At 26.4% G+C, this 19,076-nt stretch overlaps 1 non-coding gene across 1 annotated transcript; it reads left to right on the top strand.

Moving 5' to 3' along the window:
- Positions 1-3,831: 3,831 nt before the first annotated feature.
- On the top strand, positions 3,832-3,950 carry LOC142952168 (5S ribosomal RNA). The gene has a single exon (XR_012954652.1). It is a non-coding gene; the product is annotated as a 5S ribosomal RNA (ribosomal RNA).
- The last annotated feature ends 15,126 nt before the right edge of the window (positions 3,951-19,076 follow it).

Below are 19,076 nucleotides of genomic sequence, written 5' to 3'. Positions count from 1 at the left end.
TGCTGCTGGTACTTTAAGTTACTGCTACTGGTACTTTTGGTTACTGCTGCTGATACTTTTAGTTACTGCTACTGGTACTTTTAGTTACTACTACTGGTACTTTTGGTTACTTCTACTGGTACTTTTAGTTACTGCTGCTGTTATTGTTAGTTACTGCTACTGGTATTTTTAGTTACTGCTACTGGCACTTTTAGTTACTGCTGCTGGTACTTTTAGTTACTGCAACTGGTACTTTTTAGTTACTGCTGCTGGTACTTTTAGTTACTGCAACTGGTACTTTTTAGTTACTGCTACTGGTACTTTTAGTTACTGCTGCTGGTACTTTTAGTTAGTGCAAGTGGTACGTTTAGTTACTGCTACTGGTAATTATAGTTACTGCTACTGGTACTTTTAGTTACTGGTACTTTTAGCTACTGCTACTGGCACTTTTAGTTACTGCTGCTGGCACTTTTAGTTACTGCTACTGGTACTTTTAGTTACTGCTACTGGTTCTTTTGGTTACTGCTGCTGGCACTTTTAGTTACTGCTACTGGTACTTTTAGTTACTGCTACTGGTTCTTTTGGTTACTGCTACTGGTAGTTTTAGTTACTGCTGCTGGTACTGTTAGTTACTGCTGCTGGTATGTTTGGTTACTACTACTCGTACTTTTAGTTACTACTACTGGTACTTTTGGTTACTGCTACTGGTACTTTTAGTTACTGCTACTGGTACTTTTGGTTACTGCTACTGGTTCTTTTGGTTACTGCTGCTGGCACTTTTAGTTACTGCTACTGGTACTGTTAGTTACTGCTGCTGGTATGTTTGGTTACTACTACTCGTACTTTTAGTTACTGCTACTGGCACTTTTAGTTACTGCTGCTGGCACTTTTAGTTACTGCTACTGGTACTTTTAGTTACTACTACTGGTACTTTTGGTTACTTCTACTGGTACTTTTAGTTACTGCTGCTGTTATTTTTAGTTACTGCGACTGGTATTTTTAGTTACTGCTACTGGCACTTTTAGTTACTGCTACTGGTACTTTTTAGTTACTGCTGCTGGTACTTTTAGTTACTGCAACTGGTACTTTTTAGTTACTGCTACTGGTACTTTTAGTTACTGCTGCTGGTACTTTTAGTTAGTGCAAGTGGTACGTTTAGTTACTGCTACTGGTAATTTTAGTTACTGCTACTGGTACTTTTAGTAACTGGTACTTTTAGCTACTGCTACTGGCACTTTTAGTTACTGCTGCTGGCACTTTTAGTTACTGCTACTGGTACTTTTAGTTACTGCTACTGGTTATTTTGGTTACTGCTGCTGGCACTTTTAGTTACTGCTACTGGTACTTTTAGTTACTGCTACTGGTTCTTTTGGTTACTGCTACTGGTAGTTTTAGTTACTGCTGCTGGTACTGTTAGTTACTGCTGCTGGTATGTTTGGTTACTACTACTCGTACTTTTAGTTACTACTACTGGTACTTTTGGTTACTGCTACTGGTACTTTTAGTTACTGCTACTGGTACTTTTGGTTGCTGCTACTGGTACTTTTAGTTACTACTACTACTGGTACTTTTGGTTACTACTACTGGTACTTTTGGTTACTACTACTGGTACTTTTGGTTACTACTACTGGTACTTTTAGTTACTGCTACTGGTACTTATAGTTACTGCTACTGGTACTTGTGGTTACTGCTGCTGGTACTTTTAGTTACTACTACTGGTACTTTTGGTTACTACTACTGGTATTTTTGGTTACTACTACTGGTGCTTTTAGTTACTGCTACTGGTACTTTCAGTTACTGCTGCTGGTACTTTTAGTTACTGCTACTGGTTCTTTTAGTTTCTACTATTGGGACTTTTGGTTACTGCTAATGGTACTTTTACTTACTGCTACTGGTATTTTTAATTACTGCTACTGGTACTTTTAGTTACTACTACTGGTACTTTTAGTTAATGCTGCTGGTACTTTTAGTTACTACTGCTGGACTTTTAGTTACTACTTCTGGTACTTTTAGTTACTACTACTGGTACTTTTAGTTACTGCTACTGGTACTTTTAGTTACTACTACTGGTACTTTTAGTTACTACTTCTGGTACTTTTGGTTACTACTACTGGTATTTTTGGTTACTACTACTGGTGCTTTTAGTTACTGCTACTGGTACTTTCAGTTACTGCTGCTGGTACTTTTAGTTACTGCTACTGGTTCTTTTAGTTTCTACTATTGGGACTTTTGGTTACTGCTAATGGTACTTTTACTTACTGCTACTGGTATTTTTAATTACTGCTACTGGTACTTTTAGTTACTACTACTGGTACTTTTAGTTAATGCTGCTGGTACTTTTAGTTACTACTGCTGGACTTTTAGTTACTACTTCTGGTACTTTTAGTTACTACTACTGGTACTTTTAGTTACTGCTACTGGTACTTTTAGTTACTACTACTGGTACTTTTAGTTACTACTTCTGGTACTTTTAGTTACTGCTACTGGTACTTTTGGTTACTACTACTGGTACTTTTGGTTACTCCTCGGTACTTTTGGTTACTGCTACTGGTACTTTTGATTACTATTGCTGGTACTTTTAGATACTACTACTAGTAATTTTGGTTACTGCTACTGGTACTTTTAGTTACTGCTACTGGCACTTTTAGTTACTGCTGCTGGTACTTTTAGTTACTGCTGCTGGTACTTTTAGTTACTACTACTGGTATTTTTGGTTACTACTACTGGTGCTTTTAGTTCCTGCTCCTGGTACTTTTAGTTACTGCTGCTGGTACTTTTAGTTACTACTACTGGTACTTTTGGTTACTACTACTGGTACTTTTAGTTACTGCTGCTGGTACTTTTAGTTACTGCTGCTGGTACTTTTAGTTACTGCTACTGGTACTTTTGGTTACTACTACTGGTACTTTTAGTTACTGCTACTGGTGCTTTTGGTTACTGCTACTGGTACTTTTAGTTACTACTTTTGGTTACTTCTACTGGCACTTTTAGTTCTTGCTACTGGTACTTTTAGTTACTTCTACTGGTACTTTTAGTTACTGCTACTGGTACTTTTAGTTACTGCTGCTGGTACTTTTAGTTACTACTACTGGTACTTTTGGTTACTACTACTGGTACTTTTAGTTACTGCTACTGGTACTTTTGGTTGCTGCTGCTAGTACTTTTAGTTACTACTTTGAGTTACTACTACTGGTACTTTTGGTTACTACTACTGGTACTTTTAGTTTCTGCTGCTGGTACTTTTAGTTACTGCTGCTGGTACTTTTAGTTACTGCTACTGGTACTTTTGGTTACTGCTACTGGTACTTTTAGTTACTACTTTTAGTTACTACTACTGGTACTTTTGGTTACTACTACTGGTACTTTTAGTTACTGCTACTGGTACTTTTGGTTACTACTGCTGGTACTTTTAGTTACTGCTACTGGCACTTTTGGTTACTACTACTGGTACTTTCAGTTACTGCTACTGCTACTTTTAGTTACTGCTACTGGTACTTTTGGTTTCTGCTACTCGTACTTTTAGTTACTGGTACTTTTAAGAGTCGGGCCTGGTTAGTACTTGGATGGGAGACCGCCTGGGAATACCAGGTGCTGTAAGTTTTTTCACTTCTCTCTCCAAAAGGCAGAGGACACTGCTGCTTTTTCACTTGAGAAATATGAGAAACAGGCAAGATTGAAGAAGAGATGCATACAAAGATGTGGGTAACGTTAAAAAGGGAAACAGAATCAATCAATATATCAATATTTTCTTATTATTGGAATGTTAATTAATGAACTGGTTTAGTTTCGTTAACGTTTTAATATTGACCTACTGTTGTAGGTTTTAAAGAACTATGTGTTGGAGACAAACTTGCTTACGGCCATACCTCTCTGTTCGCGCCTGATCTCGTCCGATCTGGGAAGCTAAGCAGAGTCGGGCCTGATTAGTACTTGGATGGGAGACCGCCTGGGAATACCAGGTGCTGTAAGTTTTTTCACTTCTCTCTCCAAAAGGCAGAGGACACTGCTGCTTTTTCACTTGAGAAATATGTGAGAAAAAGGCAAGATTGAAGAAGAGATGCATACAAAGATGTGGGTAACGGTAAAAAGGGAAACAGAATCAATCAATATATCAATATTTTCTTATTATTGGAATGTTAATTAATGAACTGGTTTAGTTTCGTTAGAATGATTGAATCGCTCTTCCTGTTCACGCTCTCTTCATGCTCGCTCTATCTGTTCACGCTCTCTTCACGATTCAAACATTCTAAAAAACATTCAAACATTCTAAAAACGATTCAAACATTCTTAAAAGATTCAAACATTCTAAAAAGATTCAAACATTCTAAAAACGATTCAAACATTCTAAAAAATTCTAAAAAAGATTCAAACATTCTAAAAACGATTCAAACATTCTAAAAAACATTCAAACATTCTAAAAACGATTCAAACATTCTAAAAAGATTCAAACATTCTAAAAACGATTCAAACATTCTAAAAAAGATTCAAACATTCTAAAAACGATTCAAACATTCTAAAAACGATTCAAACATTCTAAAAAGATTCAAACATTCTAAAAACGATTCAAACATTCTAAAATAAGATTCAAACATTCTAAAATAAGATTCAAACATTCTAAAATAAGATTCAAACATTCCAAAAAATTCTAAAAAAGATTCAAACATTCTAAAAACGATTCAAACATTATAAAAAAGATTCAAACATTATAAAAAATTCTAAAAAAGATTCAAACATTATAAAAAGATTCAAACATTCTAAAAAAAATTAGAAACATTTGTAGAATGTTTGAATCTTTTTAGAATGTTTGAATCGTTTTTAGAATGTTTGAATCTTTTTTAGAATGTTTGAATCCTTTTAGAATGTTTGAATCTTTTTTAGAATTTTTAAGAATGTTTGAATCATTTTTAGAATGTTTGAATCTTTTTTAGAATGTTTGAATCATTTTTAGAATTTTTAAGAATGTTTGAATCTTTTTTAGAATGTTTGAATCTTTTTTGAATGTTTGAATCTTTTTAGAATGTTTGAATCTTTTTTAGAATGTTTGAATCTTTTTAGAATGTTTGAATCTTTTTAGAATGTTTGAATCGTTTTTAGAATGTTTGAATCTTTTTTAGAATGTTTGAATCCTTTTAGAATGTTTGAATCTTTTTTAGAATTTTTAAGAATGTTTGAATCATTTTTAGAATGTTTGAATCTTTTTTAGAATGTTTGAATCATTTTTAGAATTTTTAAGAATGTTTGAATCTTTTTTAGAATGTTTGAATCTTTTTAGAATGTTTGAATCTTTTTAGAATGTTTGAATCTTTTTAGAATGTTTGAATCGTTTTTAGAATGTTTGAATCTTTTTTAGAATGTTTGAATCCTTTTAGAATGTTTGAATCTTTTTTAGAATTTTTAAGAATGTTTGAATCATTTTTAGAATGTTTGAATCTTTTTTAGAATGTTTGAATCATTTTTAGAATTTTTAAGAATGTTTGAATCTTTTTTAGAATGTTTGAATCTTTTTTGAATGTTTGAATCTTTTTAGAATGTTTGAATCTTTTTTAGAATTTTTTAGAATGTTTGAATCTTTTTTAGAATTTTTAAGAATGTTTGAATCATTTTTAGAATGTTTGAATCTTTTTTAGAATGTTTGAATCTTTTTAGAATGTTTGAATCGTTTTTAGAATGTTTGAATCGTTTTTAGAATGTTTGAATCCTTTTAGAATGTTTGAATCTTTTTTAGAATGTTTGAATCCTTTTAGAATGTTTGAATCTTTTTTAGAATTTTTTAGAATGTTTGAATCTTTTTTAGAATTTTTTAGAATGTTTGAATCTTTTTTAGAATGTTTGAATCCTTTTAGAATGTTTGAATCTTTTTTAGAATTTTTTAGAATGTTTGAATCTTTTTAGAATGTTTGAATCGTTTTTAGAATTTTTAAGAATGTTTGAATCATTTTTAGAATGTGTGAATCGTTTTTAGAATGTTTGAATCTTTTTAGAATGTTTGAATCGTTTGTAGAATGTTTGAATCGTTTTTAGAATGTTTGAATCGTTTTTAGAATGTTTGATCTTTTTAGAATGTTTGAATCGTCTTTAGAATGTTTGAATCGTTTTTAGAATGTTTGATCTTTTTAGAATGTTTGAATCGTTTTTAGAATGTTTGAATCCTTTTAGAATGTTTGAATCGTTTTTAGAATGTTTGAATCTTTTTTAGAATGTTTGAATCCTTTTAGAATGTTTGAATCTTTTTTAGAATTTTTTAGAATGTTTGAATCGTTTTTAGAATGTTTGAATCCTTTTAGAATGTTTGAATCGTTTTTAGAATGTTTGAATCGTTTTAAGAATGTTTGAATCCTTTTAGAATGTTTGATCTTTTTAGAATGTTTGAATCGTTTTTAGAATGTTTGAATCCTTTTAGAATGTTTGAATCTTTTTTAGAATGTTTGAATCGTTTTTAGAATGTTTGAATCGTTTTTAGAATGTTTGAATCGTTTTTAGAATGTTTGAATCGTTTTAAGAATGTTTGAATCCTTTTAGAATGTTTGAATCGTTTTAAGAATGTTTGAATCGTTTTAGAATGTTTGAATCGTTTTTAGAATGTTTGAATCTTTTTAGAATGTTTGAATCGTTTTTAGAATGTTTGAATCTTTTTTAGAATGTTTGAATCCTTTTAGAATGTTTGAATCGTTTTTAGAATGTTTGAATCGTTTTTAGAATGTTTGAATCTTTTTTAGAATTTTTTAGAATGTTTGAATCTTTTTTAGAATTTTTTAGAATGTTTGAATCTTTTTTAGAATGTTTGAATCCTTTTAGAATGTTTGAATCTTTTTTAGAATTTTTTAGAATGTTTGATCTTTTTAGAATGTTTGAATCGTTTTTAGAATGTTTGAATCCTTTTAGAATGTTTGAATCGTTTTTAGAATGTTTGAATCTTTTTTAGAATTTTTAAGAATGTTTGAATCATTTTTAGAATGTGTGAATCGTTTTTAGAATGTTTGAATCTTTTTAGAATGTTTGAATCGTTTTTAGAATGTTTGAATCGTTTTTAGAATGTTTGAATCGTTTTTAGAATGTTTGAATCGTTTTAAGAATGTTTGAATCCTTTTAGAATGTTTGAATCGTTTTTAGAATGTTTGAATCGTTTTAAGAATGTTTGAATCCTTTTAGAATGTTTGAATCTTTTTTAGAATTTTTTAGAATGTTTGAATCGTTTTTAGAATGTTTGAATCGTTTTTAGAATGTTTGAATCGTTTTTAGAATGTTTGAATCGTTTTAAGAATGTTTGAATCCTTTTAGAATGTTTGAATCTTTTTTAGAATTTTTTAGAATGTTTGAATCGTTTTTAGAATGTTTGAATCGTTTTAAGAATGTTTGAATCCTTTTAGAATGTTTGAATCTTTTTTAGAATTTTTTAGAATGTTTGAATCGTTTTTAGAATGTGTGAATCGTTTTTAGAATGTTTGAATCTTTTTAGAATGTTTGAATCGTTTTTAGAATGTTTGAATCGTTTTTAGAATGTTTGAATCGTTTTAAGAATGTTTGAATCCTTTTAGAATGTTTGAATCTTTTTTAGAATGTTTGAATCGTTTTAAGAATGTTTGAATCCTTTTAGAATGTTTGAATCTTTTTTAGAATTTTTTAGAATGTTTGAATCGTTTTTAGAATGTTTGAATCGTTTTTAGAATGTTTGATCTGTTTAGAATGTTTGAATCGTTTTTAGAATGTTTGATCTTTTTAGAATGTTTGAATCGTTTTAAGAATGTTTGAATCCTTTTAGAATGTTTGAATCGTTTTAAGAATGTTTGAATCCTTTTAGAATGTTTGAATCTTTTTTAGAATTTTTTAGAATGTTTGAATCGTTTTTAGAATGTGTGAATCGTTTTTAGAATGTTTGAATCTTTTTCAGAATTTTTAAGAATGTTTGAATCATTTTTAGAATGTGTGAATCGTTTTTAGAATGTTTGAATCTTTTTAGAATATTTGAATCGTTTTTAGAATGTTTGAATCGTTTTTAGAATGTTTGAATCGTTTTAAGAATGTTTGAATCCTTTTAGAATGTTTGAATCTTTTTTAGAATGTTTGAATCGTTTTAAGAATGTTTGAATCCTTTTAGAATGTTTGAATCTTTTTTAGAATTTTTTAGAATGTTTGAATCGTTTTTAGAATGTTTGAATCGTTTTTAGAATGTTTGAATCGTTTTAAGAATGTTTGAATCCTTTTAGAATGTTTGAATCTTTTTTAGAATTTTTTAGAATGTTTGAATCGTTTTTAGAATGTTTGAATCGTTTTTAGAATGTTTGAATCGTTTTTAGAATGTTTGAATCGTTTTAAGAATGTTTGAATCCTTTTAGAATGTTTGAATCTTTTTTAGAATTTTTTAGAATGTTTGAATCGTTTTTAGAATGTTTGAATCGTTTTAAGAATGTTTGAATCCTTTTAGAATGTTTGAATCTTTTTTAGAATTTTTTAGAATGTTTGAATCGTTTTTAGAATGTGTGAATCGTTTTTAGAATGTTTGAATCTTTTTCAGAATTTTTAAGAATGTTTGAATCATTTTTAGAATGTGTGAATCGTTTTTAGAATGTTTGAATCTTTTTAGAATGTTTGAATCGTTTTTAGAATGTTTGAATCGTTTTTAGAATGTTTGAATCGTTTTAAGAATGTTTGAATCCTTTTAGAATGTTTGAATCTTTTTTAGAATGTTTGAATCGTTTTAAGAATGTTTGAATCCTTTTAGAATGTTTGAATCTTTTTTAGAATTTTTTAGAATGTTTGAATCGTTTTTAGAATGTGTGAATCGTTTTTAGAATGTTTGAATCTTTTTAGAATGTTTGAATCGTTTTTAGAATGTTTGAATCGTTTTTAGAATGTTTGAATCGTTTTAAGAATGTTTGAATCCTTTTAGAATGTTTGATTCTTTTTTAGAATGTTTGAATCGTTTTAAGAATGTTTGAATCCTTTTAGAATGTTTGAATCTTTTTTAGAATTTTTTAGAATGTTTGAATCGTTTTTAGAATGTTTGAATCGTTTTTAGAATGTTTGATCTGTTTAGAATGTTTGAATCGTTTTTAGAATGTTTGATCTTTTTAGAATGTTTGAATCGTTTTAAGAATGTTTGAATCCTTTTAGAATGTTTGAATCGTTTTAAGAATGTTTGAATCCTTTTAGAATGTTTGAATCTTTTTCAGAATTTTTAAGAATGTTTGAATCATTTTTAGAATGTGTGAATCGTTTTTAGAATGTTTGAATCTTTTTAGAATATTTGAATCGTTTTTAGAATGTTTGAATCGTTTTTAGAATGTTTGAATCGTTTTAAGAATGTTTGAATCCTTTTAGAATGTTTGAATCTTTTTTAGAATGTTTGAATCGTTTTAAGAATGTTTGAATCCTTTTAGAATGTTTGAATCTTTTTTAGAATTTTTTAGAATGTTTGAATCGTTTTTAGAATGTTTGAATCGTTTTTAGAATGTTTGAATCGTTTTAAGAATGTTTGAATCCTTTTAGAATGTTTGAATCTTTTTTAGAATTTTTTAGAATGTTTGAATCGTTTTTAGAATGTTTGAATCGTTTTAAGAATGTTTGAATCCTTTTAGAATGTTTGAATCTTTTTTAGAATTTTTTAGAATGTTTGAATCGTTTTTAGAATGTGTGAATCGTTTTTAGAATATTTGAATCGTTTTTAGAATGTTTGAATCGTTTTTAGAATGTTTGAATCGTTTTAAGAATGTTTGAATCCTTTTAGAATGTTTGAATCTTTTTTAGAATGTTTGAATCGTTTTAAGAATGTTTGAATCCTTTTAGAATGTTTGAATCTTTTTTAGAATTTTTTAGAATGTTTGAATCGTTTTTAGAATGTTTGAATCGTTTTTAGAATGTTTGAATCGTTTTAAGAATGTTTGAATCCTTTTAGAATGTTTGAATCTTTTTTAGAATTTTTTAGAATGTTTGAATCGTTTTTAGAATGTTTGAATCGTTTTTAGAATGTTTGAATCGTTTTTAGAATGTTTGAATCGTTTTAAGAATGTTTGAATCCTTTTAGAATGTTTGAATCTTTTTTAGAATTTTTTAGAATGTTTGAATCGTTTTTAGAATGTTTGAATCGTTTTAAGAATGTTTGAATCCTTTTAGAATGTTTGAATCTTTTTTAGAATTTTTTAGAATGTTTGAATCGTTTTTAGAATGTGTGAATCGTTTTTAGAATGTTTGAATCTTTTTCAGAATTTTTAAGAATGTTTGAATCATTTTTAGAATGTGTGAATCGTTTTTAGAATGTTTGAATCTTTTTAGAATGTTTGAATCGTTTTTAGAATGTTTGAATCGTTTTTAGAATGTTTGAATCGTTTTAAGAATGTTTGAATCCTTTTAGAATGTTTGAATCTTTTTTAGAATGTTTGAATCGTTTTAAGAATGTTTGAATCCTTTTAGAATGTTTGAATCTTTTTTAGAATTTTTTAGAATGTTTGAATCGTTTTTAGAATGTTTGAATCGTTTTTAGAATGTTTGATCTGTTTAGAATGTTTGAATCGTTTTTAGAATGTTTGATCTTTTTAGAATGTTTGAATCGTTTTAAGAATGTTTGAATCCTTTTAGAATGTTTGAATCGTTTTAAGAATGTTTGAATCCTTTTAGAATGTTTGAATCGTTTTTAGAATGTTTGAATCGTTTTAAGAATGTTTGAATCCTTTTAGAATGTTTGAATCTTTTTTAGAATTTTTTAGAATGTTTGAATCGTTTTTAGAATGTGTGAATCGTTTTTAGAATGTTTGAATCTTTTTCAGAATTTTTAAGAATGTTTGAATCATTTTTAGAATGTGTGAATCGTTTTTAGAATGTTTGAATCTTTTTAGAATGTTTGAATCGTTTTTAGAATGTTTGAATCGTTTTTAGAATGTTTGAATCGTTTTAAGAATGTTTGAATCCTTTTAGAATGTTTGAATCTTTTTAGAATGTTTGAATCGTTTTTAGAATGTTTGAATCGTTTTTAGAATGTTTGAATCGTTTTAAGAATGTTTGAATCCTTTTAGAATGTTTGAATCTTTTTTAGAATTTTTTAGAATGTTTGAATCGTTTTTAGAATGTTTGAATCGTTTTTAGAATGTTTGATCTGTTTAGAATGTTTGAATCGTTTTTAGAATGTTTGAATCCTTTTAGAATGTTTGAATCTTTTTTAGAATTTTTTAGAATGTTTGAATCCTTTTAGAATGTTTGAATCTTTTTTAGAATGTTTGAATCCTTTTAGAATGTTTGAATCTTTTTTAGAATGTTTGAATCGTTTTTAGAATGTTTGAATCGTTTTTAGAATGTTTGAATCGTTTTTAGAATGTTTGAATCGTTTTAAGAATGTTTGAATCCTTTTAGAATGTTTGAATCGTTTTAAGAATGTTTGAATCGTTTTAGAATGTTTGAATCGTTTTTAGAATGTTTGAATCTTTTTAGAATGTTTGAATCGTTTTTAGAATGTTTGAATCTTTTTTAGAATGTTTGAATCCTTTTAGAATGTTTGAATCTTTTTTAGAATGTTTGAATCGTTTTTAGAATGTTTGAATCGTTTTAAGAATGTTTGAATCCTTTTAGAATGTTTGAATCTTTTTTAGAATTTTTTAGAATGTTTGAATCGTTTTTAGAATGTTTGAATCGTTTTTAGAATGTTTGAATCGTTTTTAGAATGTTTGAATCGTTTTAAGAATGTTTGAATCCTTTTAGAATGTTTGAATCTTTTTTAGAATTTTTTAGAATGTTTGAATCGTTTTTAGAATGTTTGAATCGTTTTAAGAATGTTTGAATCCTTTTAGAATGTTTGAATCTTTTTTAGAATTTTTTAGAATGTTTGAATCATTTTTAGAATGTGTGAATCGTTTTTAGAAAGTTTGAATCTTTTTAGAATGTTTGAATCGTTTTTAGAATGTTTGAATCGTTTTAAGAATGTTTGAATCCTTTTAGAATGTTTGAATCTTTTTTAGAATGTTTGAATCATTTTAAGAATGTTTGAATCCTTTTAGAATGTTTGAATCTTTTTTAGAATTTTTTAGAATGTTTGAATCGTTTTTAGAATGTTTGAATCGTTTTTAGAATGTTTGATCTGTTTAGAATGTTTGAATCGTTTTTAGAATGTTTGATCTTTTTAGAATGTTTGAATCGTCTTTAGAATGTTTGAATCGTTTTTAGAATGTTTGATCTTTTTAGAATGTTTGAATCGTTTTTAGAATGTTTGAATCATTTTAGAATGTTTGAATCGTTTTTAGAATGTTTGAATCTTTTTAGAATGTTTGAATCGTTTTTAGAATGTTTGAATCGTTTTTAGAATGTTTGAATCGTTTTAAGAATGTTTGAATCCTTTTAGAATGTTTGAATCTTTTTTAGAATTTTTTAGAATGTTTGAATCGTTTTTAGAATGTGTGAATCGTTTTTAGAATGTTTGAATCTTTTTCAGAATTTTTAAGAATGTTTGAATCATTTTTAGAATGTGTGAATCGTTTTTAGAATGTTTGAATCTTTTTAGAATGTTTGAATCGTTTTTAGAATGTTTGAATCGTTTTTAGAATGTTTGAATCGTTTTAAGAATGTTTGAATCCTTTTAGAATGTTTGAATCTTTTTTAGAATGTTTGAATCGTTTTAAGAATGTTTGAATCCTTTTAGAATGTTTGAATCTTTTTTAGAATTTTTTAGAATGTTTGAATCGTTTTTAGAATGTTTGAATCGTTTTTAGAATGTTTGATCTGTTTAGAATGTTTGAATCGTTTTTAGAATGTTTGATCTTTTTAGAATGTTTGAATCGTCTTTAGAATGTTTGAATCGTTTTTAGAATGTTTGATCTTTTTAGAATGTTTGAATCGTTTTTAGAATGTTTGAATCATTTTAGAATGTTTGAATCGTTTTTAGAATGTTTGAATCTTTTTAGAATGTTTGAATCGTTTTTAGAATGTTTGAATCGTTTTTAGAATGTTTGAATCGTTTTAAGAATGTTTGAATCGTTTTTAGAATGTTTGAATCGTTTTTAGAATGTTTGAATCGTTTTTAGAATGTTTGAATCGTTTTAAGAATGTTTGAATCCTTTTAGAATGTTTGAATCTTTTTTAGAATGTTTGAATCGTTTTAAGAATGTTTGAATCCTTTTAGAATGTTTGAATCTTTTTTAGAATTTTTTAGAATGTTTGAATCGTTTTTAGAATGTTTGAATCGTTTTTAGAATGTTTGATCTGTTTAGAATGTTTGAATCGTTTTTAGAATGTTTGATCTTTTTAGAATGTTTGAATCGTCTTTAGAATGTTTGAATCGTTTTAAGAATGTTTGAATCCTTTTAGAATGTTTGAATCGTTTTAAGAATGTTTGAATCCTTTTAGAATGTTTGAATCTTTTTTAGAATTTTTTAGAATGTTTGAATCGTTTTTAGAATGTTTGAATCGTTTTTAGAATGTTTGAATCGTTTTTAGAATGTTTGAATCGTTTTAAGAATGTTTGAATCCTTTTAGAATGTTTGAATCTTTTTTAGAATTTTTTAGAATGTTTGAATCGTTTTTAGAATGTTTGAATCGTTTTTAGAATGTTTGATGTGTTTAGAATGTTTGAATCGTTTTTAGAATGTTTGATCTTTTTAGAATGTTTGAATCGTTTTTAGAATGTTTGAATCATTTTAGAATGTTTGAATCGTTTTTAGAATGTTTGAATCTTTTTAGAATGTTTGAATCGTTTTTAGAATGTTTGAATCGTTTTTAGAATGTTTGAATCTTTTTAGAATGTTTGAATCGTTTTTAGAATGTTTGAATCGTTTTTAGAATGTTTGAATCGTTTTAAGAATGTTTGAATCCTTTTAGAATGTTTGAATCTTTTTTAGAATGTTTGAATCGTTTTAAGAATGTTTGAATCCTTTTAGAATGTTTGAATCTTTTTTAGAATTTTTTAGAATGTTTGAATCGTTTTTAGAATGTTTGAATCGTTTTTAGAATGTTTGATCTGTTTAGAATGTTTGAATCGTTTTTAGAATGTTTGATCTTTTTAGAATGTTTGAATCGTTTTTAGAATGTTTGAATCGTTTTTAGAATGTTTGATCTTTTTAGAATGTTTGAATCGTTTTTAGAATGTTTGAATCATTTTAGAATGTTTGAATCGTTTTTAGAATGTTTGAATCGTTTTTAGAATGTTTGAATCGTTTTAAGAATGTTTGAATCCTTTTAGAATGTTTGAATCTTTTTTAGAATGTTTGAATCGTTTTAAGAATGTTTGAATCCTTTTAGAATGTTTGAATCTTTTTTAGAATTTTTTAGAATGTTTGAATCATTTTAGAATGTTTGAATCTTTTTTAGAATGTTTGAATCCTTTTAGAATGTTTGAATCTTTTTTAGAATTTTTTAGAATGTTTGAATCGTTTTTAGAATGTTTGAATCGTTTTAAGAATGTTTGAATCCTTTTAGAATGTTTGAATCTTTTTTAGAATGTTTGAATCGTTTTAAGAATGTTTGAATCCTTTTAGAATGTTTGAATCTTTTTTAGAATTTTTTAGAATGTTTGAATCGTTTTTAGAATGTTTGAATCGTTTTTAGAATGTTTGATCTGTTTAGAATGTTTGAATCGTTTTTAGAATGTTTGATCTTTTTAGAATGTTTGAATCGTTTTTAGAATGTTTGAATCGTTTTTAGAATGTTTGATCTTTTTAGAATGTTTGAATCGTTTTTAGAATGTTTGAATCATTTTAGAATGTTTGAATCGTTTTTAGAATGTTTGAATCGTTTTTAGAATGTTTGAATCGTTTTAAGAATGTTTGAATCCTTTTAGAATGTTTGAATCTTTTTTAGAATGTTTGAATCGTTTTAAGAATGTTTGAATCCTTTTAGAATGTTTGAATCTTTTTTAGAATTTTTTAGAATGTTTGAATCATTTTAGAATGTTTGAATCTTTTTTAGAATGTTTGAATCCTTTTAGAATGTTTGAATCTTTTTTAGAATTTTTTAGAATGTTTGAATCGTTTTTAGAATGTTTGAATCGTTTTTAGAATGTGTGAATCGTTTTTAGAATGTTTGAATCTTTTTAGAATGTTTGAATCGTTTTTAGAATGTTTGAATCGTTTTTAGAATGTTTGAATCGTTTTTAGAATGTTTGAATCGTTTTTAGAATGTTTGAATCGTTTTTAGAATGTTTGAATCGTTTTTAGAATGTTTGAATCGTTTTTAGAATGTTTGAATCTTTTTTAGAATGTTTGAATCGTTTTTAGAATGTTTGAATCCTTTTAGAATGTTTGAATCTTTTTTAGAATGTTTGAATCTTTTTAGAATGTTTGAATCGTTTTTAGAATGTTTGAATCTTTTTTAGAATGTTTGAATCCTTTTAGAATGTTTGAATCTTTTTTAGAATTTTTTAGAATGTTTGAATCGTTTTTAGAATGTTTGAATCGTTTTTAGAATGTTTGAATCGTTTTAAGAATGTTTGAATCCTTTTAGAATGTTTGAATCGTTTTAAGAATGTTTGAATCCTTTTAGAATGTTTGAATCTTTTTTAGAATGTTTGAATCGTTTTTAGAATGTTTGAATCGTTTTAAGAATGTTTGAATCCTTTTAGAATGTTTGAATCTTTTTTAGAATTTTTTAGAATGTTTGAATCCTTTTAGAATGTTTGAATCTTTTTTAGAATGTTTGAATCTTTTTAGAATGTTTGAATCGTTTTTAGAATGTTTGAATCTTTTTTAGAATGTTTGAATCCTTTTAGAATGTTTGAATCTTTTTTAGAATGTTTGAATCCTTTTAGAATGTTTGAATCTTTTTTAGAATGTTTGAATCTTTTTAGAATGTTTGAATCGTTTTTAGAATGTTTGAATCTTTTTTAGAATGTTTGAATCCTTTTAGAATGTTTGAATCTTTTTTAGAATTTTTTAGAATGTTTGAATCGTTTTTAGAATGTTTGAATCGTTTTTAGAATGTTTGAATCGTTTTTAGAATGTTTGAATCTTTTTTAGAATGTTTGAATCGTTTTTAGAATGTTTGAATCGTTTTAAGAATGTTTGAATCCTTTTAGAATGTTTGAATCTTTTTTAGAATTTTTTAGAATGTTTGAATCCTTTTAGAATGTTTGAATCTTTTTTAGAATGTTTGAATCTTTTTAGAATGTTTGAATCGTTTTTAGAATGTTTGAATCTTTTTTAGAATGTTTGAATCCTTTTAGAATGTTTGAATCTTTTTTAGAATGTTTGAATCGTTTTTAGAATGTTTGAATCGTTTTTAGAATGTTTGAATCGTTTTTAGAATGTTTGAATCGTTTTAAGAATGTTTGAATCCTTTTAGAATGTTTGAATCGTTTTAAGAATGTTTGAATCGTTTTAGAATGTTTGAATCGTTTTTAGAATGTTTGAATCGTTTTTAGAATGTTTGAATCTTTTTTAGAATGTTTGAATCGTTTTAAGAATGTTTGAATCCTTTTAGAATGTTTGAATCTTTTTTAGAATTTTTTAGAATGTTTGAATCCTTTTAGAATGTTTGAATCTTTTTTAGAATGTTTGAATCTTTTTAGAATGTTTGAATCGTTTTTAGAATGTTTGAATCTTTTTTAGAATGTTTGAATCCTTTTAGAATGTTTGAATCTTTTTTAGAATTTTTTAGAATGTTTGAATCGTTTTTAGAATGTTTGAATCGTTTTTAGAATGTTTGAATCGTTTTAAGAATGTTTGAATCCTTTTAGAATGTTTGAATCGTTTTAAGAATGTTTGAATCCTTTTAGAATGTTTGAATCTTTTTTAGAATGTTTGAATCGTTTTTAGAATGTTTGAATCGTTTTAAGAATGTTTGAATCCTTTTAGAATGTTTGAATCTTTTTTAGAATTTTTTAGAATGTTTGAATCCTTTTAGAATGTTTGAATCTTTTTAGAATGTTTGAATCGTTTTAAGAATGTTTGAATCCTTTTAGAATGTTTGAATCGTTTTAAGAATGTTTGAATCGTTTTAGAATGTTTGAATCGTTTTTAGAATGTTTGAATCGTTTTTAGAATGTTTGAATCTTTTTTAGAATGTTTGAATCGTTTTAAGAATGTTTGAATCCTTTTAGAATGTTTGAATCTTTTTTAGAATTTTTTAGAATGTTTGAATCCTTTTAGAATGTTTGAATCTTTTTTAGAATGTTTGAATCTTTTTAGAATGTTTGAATCGTTTTTAGAATGTTTGAATCTTTTTTAGAATGTTTGAATCCTTTTAGAATGTTTGAATCTTTTTTAGAATTTTTTAGAATGTTTGAATCGTTTTTAGAATGTTTGAATCGTTTTTAGAATGTTTGAATCGTTTTAAGAATGTTTGAATCCTTTTAGAATGTTTGAATCGTTTTAAGAATGTTTGAATCCTTTTAGAATGTTTGAATCTTTTTTAGAATGTTTGAATCGTTTTTAGAATGTTTGAATCGTTTTAAGAATGTTTGAATCCTTTTAGAATGTTTGAATCTTTTTTAGAATGTTTGAATCGTTTTAAGAATGTTTGAATCCTTTTAGAATGTTTGAATCTTTTTTAGAATTTTTTAGAATGTTTGAATCGTTTTTAGAATGTTTGAATCGTTTTAAGAATGTTTGAATCCTTTTAGAATGTTTGAATCTTTTTTAGAATTTTTTAGAATGTTTGAATCGTTTTTAGAATGTGTGAATCGTTTTTAGAATGTTTGAATCTTTTTCAGAATTTTTAAGAATGTTTGAATCATTTTTAGAATGTGTGAATCGTTTTTAGAATGTTTGAATCTTTTTAGAATGTTTGAATCGTTTTTAGAATGTTTGAATCGTTTTTAGAATGTTTGAATCGTTTTAAGAATGTTTGAATCCTTTTAGAATGTTTGAATCTTTTTTAGAATGTTTGAATCGTTTTAAGAATGTTTGAATCGTTTTTAGAATGTTTGAATCGTTTTTAGAATGTTTGATCTGTTTAGAATGTTTGAATCGTTTTTAGAATGTTTGATCTTTTTAGAATGTTTGAATCGTCTTTAGAATGTTTGAATCGTTTTTAGAATGTTTGATCTTTTTAGAATGTTTGAATCGTTTTTAGAATGTTTGAATCGTTTTTAGAATGTTTGAATCGTTTTTAGAATGTTTGAATCGTTTTTAGAATGTTTGAATCGTTTTAAGAATGTTTGAATCCTTTTAGAATGTTTGAATCGTTTTAAGAATGTTTGAATCGTTTTAGAATGTTTGAATCGTTTTTAGAATGTTTGAATCATTTTAGAATGTTTGAATCGTTTTTAGAATGTTTGAATCTTTTTAGAATGTTTGAATCGTTTTTAGAATGTTTGAATCGTTTTTAGAATGTTTGAATCGTTTTTAGAATGTTTGAATCGTTTTAAGAATGTTTGAATCCTTTTAGAATGTTTGAATCGTTTTAAGAATGTTTGAATCGTTTTAGAATGTTTGAATCGTTTTTAGAATGTTTGAATCTTTTTAGAATGTTTGAATCGTTTTTAGAATGTTTGAATCGTTTTAAGAATGTTTGAATCCTTTTAGAATGTTTGAATCGTTTTAAGAATGTTTGAATCGTTTTAGAATGTTTGAATCGTTTTTAGAATGTTTGAATCTTTTTAGAATGTTTGAATCGTTTTTAGAATGTTTGAATCGTTTTTAGAATGTTTGAATCGTTTTAAGAATGTTTGAATCCTTTTAGAATGTTTGAATCTTTTTTAGAATGTTTGAATCGTTTTAAGAATGTTTGAATCCTTTTAGAATGTTTGAATCTTTTTTAGAATTTTTTAGAATGTTTGAATCGTTTTTAGAATGTTTGAATCGTTTTAAGAATGTTTGAATCCTTTTAGAATGTTTGAATCTTTTTTAGAATTTTTTAGAATGTTTGAATCGTTTTTAGAATGTGTGAATCGTTTTTAGAATGTTTGAATCTTTTTCAGAATTTTTAAGAATGTTTGAATCATTTTTAGAATGTGTGAATCGTTTTTAGAATGTTTGAATCTTTTTAGAATGTTTGAATCGTTTTTAGAATGTTTGAATCGTTTTTAGAATGTTTGAATCGTTTTAAGAATGTTTGAATCCTTTTAGAATGTTTGAATCTTTTTTAGAATGTTTGAATCGTTTTAAGAATGTTTGAATCGTTTTTAGAATGTTTGAATCGTTTTTAGAATGTTTGATCTGTTTAGAATGTTTGAATCGTTTTTAGAA

This window comes from Anarhichas minor, unplaced genomic scaffold, assembly GCF_050575085.1.
Source record: "Anarhichas minor isolate MPS153535 unplaced genomic scaffold, ASM5057508v1 ptg000017l, whole genome shotgun sequence".
Classification (NCBI taxonomy): domain Eukaryota; kingdom Metazoa; phylum Chordata; class Actinopteri; order Perciformes; family Anarhichadidae; genus Anarhichas; species Anarhichas minor.
The sequence above is the reverse complement of the archived record's forward strand: the minus strand, read 5'-3'. Positions and strand labels throughout refer to the sequence as shown.